Genomic DNA, 7,452 nt, shown 5'->3' with positions numbered 1-7,452 from the left:
AACTAAAACAGGGTTCTAACCCTACCACTCCTTTTCTGATAGGTCTCTTAGAGACATATGATACCAGAAGGGCTTCTAACCCAGGCCCCTCTAATCCAGATGGGAGCATGCCCCCTTAGAGGGAACCCTTGGGGACCCTGACCTCAACCTCCATGGAGCAGAAAGTGAAGAGGAGGAAGAGGAACAGGAGTTGTCAGGGGATGAGGCAGAAAAAGGTCCAGTAGTAGTCAGTAGGCTCACCAGGACCAACTTAAGCATGCATGAGAATGGAACTGGGGGACCCCCAGGCCCACTCTCAGGTAGGCTTAACATTGGGGATAGACGAGTTAGGTCTCACTCCAGAGGCTCTAACAGATCTATTCATACCCATGTCTCTCAGGCATCTTCTCAGAGAGGGATGGCATCCCCTCAGAGAAGAGAGCATGAAGCTAAGATGAGGGAGGTCAATCTGAGGATTGAGAGGGAAGAACTTGCCCTTGCCAAAGAAAGACTTGCCTTTGCCAGAGAGCAGAAATTGAGTGGGGCAGACCCCACTGGTGGCAGGATTATCCCTAGAGATAAGGACAGGAGTTTTGATACTAGACACCTGAGTAAAATAGTGCCCCCTTTAAACAAGGGGATGACATCCACAAATGGATGACTGCTTTGGAGAGGGCCTTCACTGTCCAGTGCATCCCCCAAAGTCAGTGGGCAGCTATACTGTGGCTCTCATTTGAAGGTAAAGGTAGAGATAAGCTCCTCACTACTAGAGCTGAGGATGCTAACAATTACCAAGTCCTGAAGAATACACTGGTTGATGGGTTTTGCTTAACAACTGAGCAGTACAGGTTGCTGTTCAGAGACACCCAGAAAACTCAGTCTCTGGATTGGGCTGACCTTGTTGATTGTGCCAATAAGGCTCTAGAAGGCTGGCTATTGGGTAGTAAAGTTTCTGACTTCAAGGGATTGGATAATCTTATTATGAGAGAGCAAGTCTTAAATAATTGTCAGAGCCAGTTATTACACCAGCACCTGGTAGACTCTGATCTGACCTCTCCACAAGAATTGGGTAAGAGGGCAGACAAATGGGTCAGAACCAGGATTAGGCCTAAGAACCAGGGTGGTGACCAAAAGAAGGAATCAACCAAGCCTCAAGAGAAGGGTGGGAATAAATCTTCTGATCAAACCCCAGGGCCCCAAAAATCCTCTGAAAAGGGTGGGTCCCAGAATCCTTCCAATACCCAAAAGAAACCTTATTGCCACACCTGTAAACAGGTAGGCCATTGGAAAACTGACAGCAGTTGCCCAAGGGCCAACAACAATAAGGAGAGCATACCCCCAAGTAACACTTCCAAGCCTCCTGTTACTACTAGTAGTAATCCCCCAGGTGGTGGGAGTGCCCCCAAGAATTTGGGTGCATTTACTTTGGGAGTTCCTGGGGACTCTGGCCTAACCAGGTCCCCTGACTTAGATACTCTTGTCTGTGAGACTGGCATGGGGTTTGCCAACTTCACAGCTTGTCCCTACACTTTGGACAAGTACAGGCAGGAGCCCCTCATCAATGGTTCAAAAGTTGAGGCCTATAGAGATACAGGGGCTAGCATCACCATGGTGACTGCGAGCCTAGTCCCCTCAAGGCAACTTATACATGGAGCCACATACCAGGTGACCAACATTGATGGAGTGCTGAGAGATCATCCCATAGCAGTGGTAAATCTCAGCTGGGGAGTTGTCACTGGCCCCAAGAGAATGGCAGTGTCATCAAACTTACCTGTAGATTGCCTACTGGGGAATGATTTAGAGATCTCAGCCTGGGCTGAGGTAGAGCAAGAAACCCATTTTAAAATGGTAAACCTCCATGGTAAGGTTAGTGGGGCAGTGATAGTCACAGCCCCAGTCCAAGATGCGGAGTCCCTTCCTGAAAAGGTTGGTGGAGTTGTGATGGCCACAGCTCAAACTCAGACAGATAATAGTGTTGTGAAGCCTGAAACTATGGATCACTCCACTCAGACAGAGAGCATTGAGGAGGAAGAGAAATCACCCTCCCACCAGACTCTAGGAAAGGATCCCCCTCCTCAGGGAACTGATCTGACCCCTTGTGAAGGAACTGCCCCAGAGGTAGTCAGGCCTAGCCTGGCAGAGCCCCTGATGTCAGTGGACCCTTCCAAGGTGGGACCCAGTCTGGAGCAGGTAACCTGCCCCTCTCTACCCTGCCTCAGTCAGCCCAGGGCTGTGGAGGTCAGGGAGGCCAGTGGTGGACCCCAAAGGGCCCCCTGTCCAAAAGAACTCCCCAATCAGAAGATTAAGGGCACTGAAGCTAGTAGTCCTAGCCAAGTGAAAATAAAACAAACTCCTGAGGGATCCCCCTTAAAATTAGCTAGGGACCTCCCCCAGATGGACACTGTTGGGCACAGCCAAACCTGGGGCCTAAAAACCCCAAACCTGACCTGTCCCTCCAGTAAGCCAAACAGAGGGACTCGGCCTCCAGCTTTAGGTAGCCAGAGGTTGACCCTGAGAGCTCATAGCAACTCAGTCCTGGAAAGAAAGGCACATATGGTGGATAGTGATTGGAGTTGAATTTGAATTTGAAGGGATTTGTATAGCGCTCGTACACCTGGCGGTTTCTTGGCGCTCACTGGCACCAGCTACTCGGCGGGTCGGAAAAGGGGGAAAGGTGAGCATTCAGGATGGGAAGGCTTGGGTGAAGAGGAAGGTCTTAAGGTCTCTGCGGAAGAGGGGGTATTGGGTGCAGGTTCTGAGGGACAATAGGAGAGAGTTCCAAAAAGCTGGGCCAGTGGTTGCAAATTTGGAACCACCCCACTTCTTCCGTTTGAAGCGGGGAACCAAGAGAAGGTGGTGGGAGGAGGATCGGAGGTCTCGTGAGGGAGTGTAGGTTTGAATAGCCGAGTTGATGAAGGAAGGGGCAGAACCTGTCCTGGCTTTAAAAATGGTGCAGCCGAGCTTGAATAAGATGCGCTGCCGGACGGGGAGCCAGTGGAGGGAAAAGAGGAGAGGAGTTACATGGTGTGATTTAGGAAGGTTAAAAACCAGCCGAGCGGCCTGATTTTGAACCAGCTGGAGACGCCTCATAAGGTAGTCGGGCATGCCATGGTAGAGGACATTGCCATAATCTAGGCGAGATGTCACCATGGCCAGAAGAATTAGTTTGAGCGCGTCTGGGGCGAAAAATCGTGAGACTCTGCGGATAGTCCTGAGTGAGAGAAAGGCTGAGGAAACCACAGCAGAGTCCTGGGAGTGTAGGGAAAGTTGGTTATTGATTTTGAAACCAAGGGTTTTGACAGAGGATACAGGAGTGGGTGGGGGACCTAATGAGGGGGGCCAGAAGGAGGAGGACCAGGGACTGGAGCAACCACCTGTCAACACCAACTCCGTTTTATCGGGGTTGAGTTTCAGGTGGTTGAAATTCATCCAGTCCTGGATGAAGGTCATGAACCTTAGACATAGACTCAGGGGCAGAGGAAAGGTGGAAAATGAGCTGGAGATCATCTGCATAGTTGTACACAGAGACCTCCAGTTGCTGTAAAGCAAAAATAAGGGGGGCGATGTAAAGATTAAATAAAAGGGGGGATAAAGAGGAACCCTGGGGGACACCGCACTGGATGGGTAAAAATTCCGCAGAGAACTCTCCCAGACGAACCGCCTGAGTCCGGCCGCTCAAGAAGGAGGATAGCCATAGTAGGGCTGTTCCTCGGATTCCTGCCGCCTCGACACGTGAGAGTAAGATGGTATGGTCCACGGTGTCGAATGCGGCAGAAAGATCTAAGAGGATCAGGGCCTGATGTTGATTGGTGTCCATTCCTTGTCGGAGGTTATCCAGAACAGATGTTATGACGGACTCAGTTGAGTGGGCTGGGCGGAAGCCGGCCTGTCTTGAGGCCAAAACACCATGACTTTCCACGAACTCACTCAGTGTTTTTACCACGTGTCGTTCCAATACCTTTGCCAGGAAAGGCAAGAGGGAGATTGGGCGGAAGTTAGCTGGGTCGGAAGGATCCGCTCCAGGTTTTTTTAGGATCGGTACGATCACTGCCGATTTGAGTGCAGGGGTAACGATGCCCTGAGCTAGTGAGCTATTGAGGAGCACTAAAGGTGGTGAGGGGCAGAAGGTGTAGATCTGCTTTAGGATGTAGGCAGGGCAGGGGTCCAGCGGGGAGCCGGACTTGACCAACGGAAGAATGGAGAGAAGAGAGTCGGTCGATAGGGGGGGAATTGAATCCAGATGTGCAGTGGCTGGAGGACGTCGGGGGTCGGTGAAGGTCGGGGATGGAGGAGGAATTTTAATTTAAATTTTGCTGATTTTGTCTAGGAAAAAGTGATTAAGGGAGTCGCATAGTGTTTGAGAGGGTGATGGTTTGAGTGAAGCTCTATCGGAAAAGGCGAGGTCTTGGACGATAGAAAAGATTTCTCTTGGCCGGTTCTCTGCGAGTTGGATTTTAGAGGAGAAATAGTTTTTCTTTGTGTCTAATATGGCTTTTTTATACTGAGTGAGAAGTTCAGTATATCGGGTTTTAGCAATGGGGCAGTAGTTTCGTCTCCATTGTCGTTCAGCTTGGCGGAGTGAGTTTTTGGATCTTTAGGTCGTCTGAGAACCAGCGGTTTGCATCTTTAGGGCGTTTGGTTGCGATGCGTTTTAGAGGGGCGATGGTATCGCACCCGGCTCGCAGCCAATTGGTAATAGCGTCTACCTGACCAGAGGAGGGTAGCGCGGTCAGATCGGGGCTGGAAGAAGAGAGGAGGGTCGAAAGGGCTTCGATGTCGACACGATTCCATGAGCGCGCCCAGACATTCCTTGCAGGAGCGGGCTTGGATGGTGGAACGGGGGATAGGGATAAGGTGATCAGTGAGTGATCCGACCATGGACATGGGGAGATGGAGAGAGAACTGACCGGGCAATCGCGTTGCCAGATTTGGTCCAGGATATGTCCCAACCTGTGTGTGGGAGCATTGACGACTGATGTAAAGTTGAGCGACTGAAGAGATTCTGAGAATTCCTTGGACGTGGCGCATTCCGCAGGGTCGGAGGGCCAGAAGTTAAAATCTCCCAGAACAATGATGGAGGAGTGGTTTACAACCAAAGTCGCCATTAGGTCTTGAAAACAGGGGAGGAACGTTTGAGGGGAAGACGGGGGTCGGTACACAAGGACACAAGTAAGAGGGGGAGTAAAGGAAAGGGATCGAACCACTAAACAGTCTGAGATTCCCATGGAGGGGGAGACTAGAGGGTGGAAAGTGAATTCCTTACGGGCGATCAGGGCTACCCCTCCGCCAGGCCTGCCCGAAGGGCGGTCGGCTCGAATGGCATAATAGGTCGGGGGGAGTATCGCCAGCAGGGAGGGAAGAGAACTGTCCGAGAACCAAGTCTCGGTGAGAAATAATAAGTCAGGTTTATGGGATTCCAGTAGGGTGAAAAGATCGAGCTGGTGTTTTACTGCCGATCTTGTATTTAAGTACATAGCAGTTATTGCTGTGGGGGGGAGGGCGTCTTGGAGCGGATTAGAGGAACTGGTCTTTAGGGGCGAGGACAAGATGTTGGTGTGGACTGAATCATGTAAAGTTAGTAGTCCAAGATCAGAAATACGAGCTAAGATAGCGGCAGGTAGAGTCCACTTGCCTTGATGAGCAGTGAGTTGCGAGTGGGAATATTGAATGCGAGGAGCAGGGTGTATGGCCTCGGGCCTCGGTCGGTCGCGGACGGGCGCAGACGGGCTCTCCTTAGGCGCGCCTTCGGCGCGCAAACGGCGCGCCTGTTGCGCTCGTCCGCTGCGCTTCCTGGGGAGGCACATACTTATGGGATAGTACGTAGATGGGCGGTGGGCGTGGCCTCCAAAGGGGGCGTGGCCTATCAATCGGCCGAGGCGCTGGCAAGCGTTTTGCGCGCCGGTTTCTGGTCAGCGGAGGGTCCGCTTCTGAATAACAGAGGCTTGGGGTGAGTGAAGTTTGATTTAAAAGCACAATATCACACAAGTAAACAATTTTAAAAAGGAGCGCTCTCCTGGCTTTCCGCCTCAGGAGCAGCGTTTCATCAGCTGGAGACGCTAGTGTTCAGCGTCTCTTTTATGCTGTGGGCGGTGGGCGTGGCCTCCAAAGGGGGCATGGCCTATCAATCGGCAGAGGCGCTGGCAAGCGTTTTGCGTGCCGGTTTCTGGTCAGCGGAGGGTCCGCTTCTGAATAACAGAGGCTTGGGGTGAGTGAAGTTTGATTTAAAAGCACAATATCACACAAGTAAACAATTTTAAAAAGGAGCGCTCTCCCGGCTTTCCGCCTCAGGAGCAGCGTGTCATCAGCTGGAGACGCTAGTGTTCAGCGTCTCTTTTATGCTGTGGGTGGTGGGCGTGGGCTCCAAAGGGGGCGTGGCCTATCAATCGGCCGAGGCGCTGGCAAGCGTTTTGCGCACCGGTTTCTGGTCAGCGGAGGGTCCGCTTCTGAATAACAGAGGCTAGGGGTGAGTGAAGTTTGATTTAAAAGCACAATATCACACAAGTAAACAATTTTAAAAAGGAGCGCTCTCCCGGCTTTCCGCCTCAGGAGCAGCGTGTCATCAGCTGGAGACGCTAGTGTTCAGCGTCTCTTTTATGCTGTGGGCGGTGGGCGTGGCCTCCAAAGGGGGCGTGGCCTATCAATCGGCCGAGGCGCTGGCAAGCGTTTTGCGCGCCGGTTTCTGGTCAGCGGAGGGTCCGCTTCTGAATAACAGAGGCTTGGGGTGAGTAAAGTTTGATTTAAAAGTACAATATCACACAAGTAAACAATTTTAAAAAGGAGCGCTCTCCCGGCTTTCCGCCTCAGGAGCAGCGTGTCATCAGCTGGAGACGCTAGTGTTCAGCGTCTCTTTTATGCTGTGGGCGGTGGGCGTGGCCTCCAAAGGGGGCGTGGCCTATCAATCGGCCGAGGCGCTGGCAAGTGTTTTGCGCGCCGGTTTCTGGTCAGCGGAGGGTCTGCTTCCGAATAACAGAGGCTTGGGGTGAGTGAAGTTTGATTTAAAAGCACAATATCACACAAGTAAACAATTTTAAAAAGGAGCGCTCTCCCGGCTTTCCGCCTCAGGAGCAGCGTGTCATCAGCTGGAGACGCTAGTGTTCAGCGTCTCTTTTATGCTGTGGGCGGTGGGCGTGGCCTCCAAAGGGGGCGTGGCCTATCAATCGGCCGAGGCGCTGGCAAGCATTTTGCGCGCCGGTTTCTGGTCAGCGGAGGGTCCGCTTCTGAATAACAGAGGCTTGGGGTGAGTGAAGTTTGATTTAAAAGCACAATATCACACAAGTAAACAATTTTAAAAAGGAGCGCTCTCCCGGCTTTCCGCCTCAGGAGCAGCGTGTCATCAGCTGGAGACGCTAGTGTTCAGCGTCTCTTTTATGCTGTGGGCGGTGGGCGTGGCCTCCAAAGGGGGCGTGGCCTATCAATCAGCCGAGGCGCTGGCAAGCGTTTTGCGCGCCGGTTTCTGGTCAGCGGAGGGTCCGC

This window comes from Lissotriton vulgaris, chromosome 9 (assembly GCF_964263255.1).
Source record: "Lissotriton vulgaris chromosome 9, aLisVul1.2, whole genome shotgun sequence".
Taxonomy (NCBI): Eukaryota; Metazoa; Chordata; class Amphibia; order Caudata; family Salamandridae; genus Lissotriton; species Lissotriton vulgaris.
Note: the sequence above shows the minus strand (reverse complement) of the source record.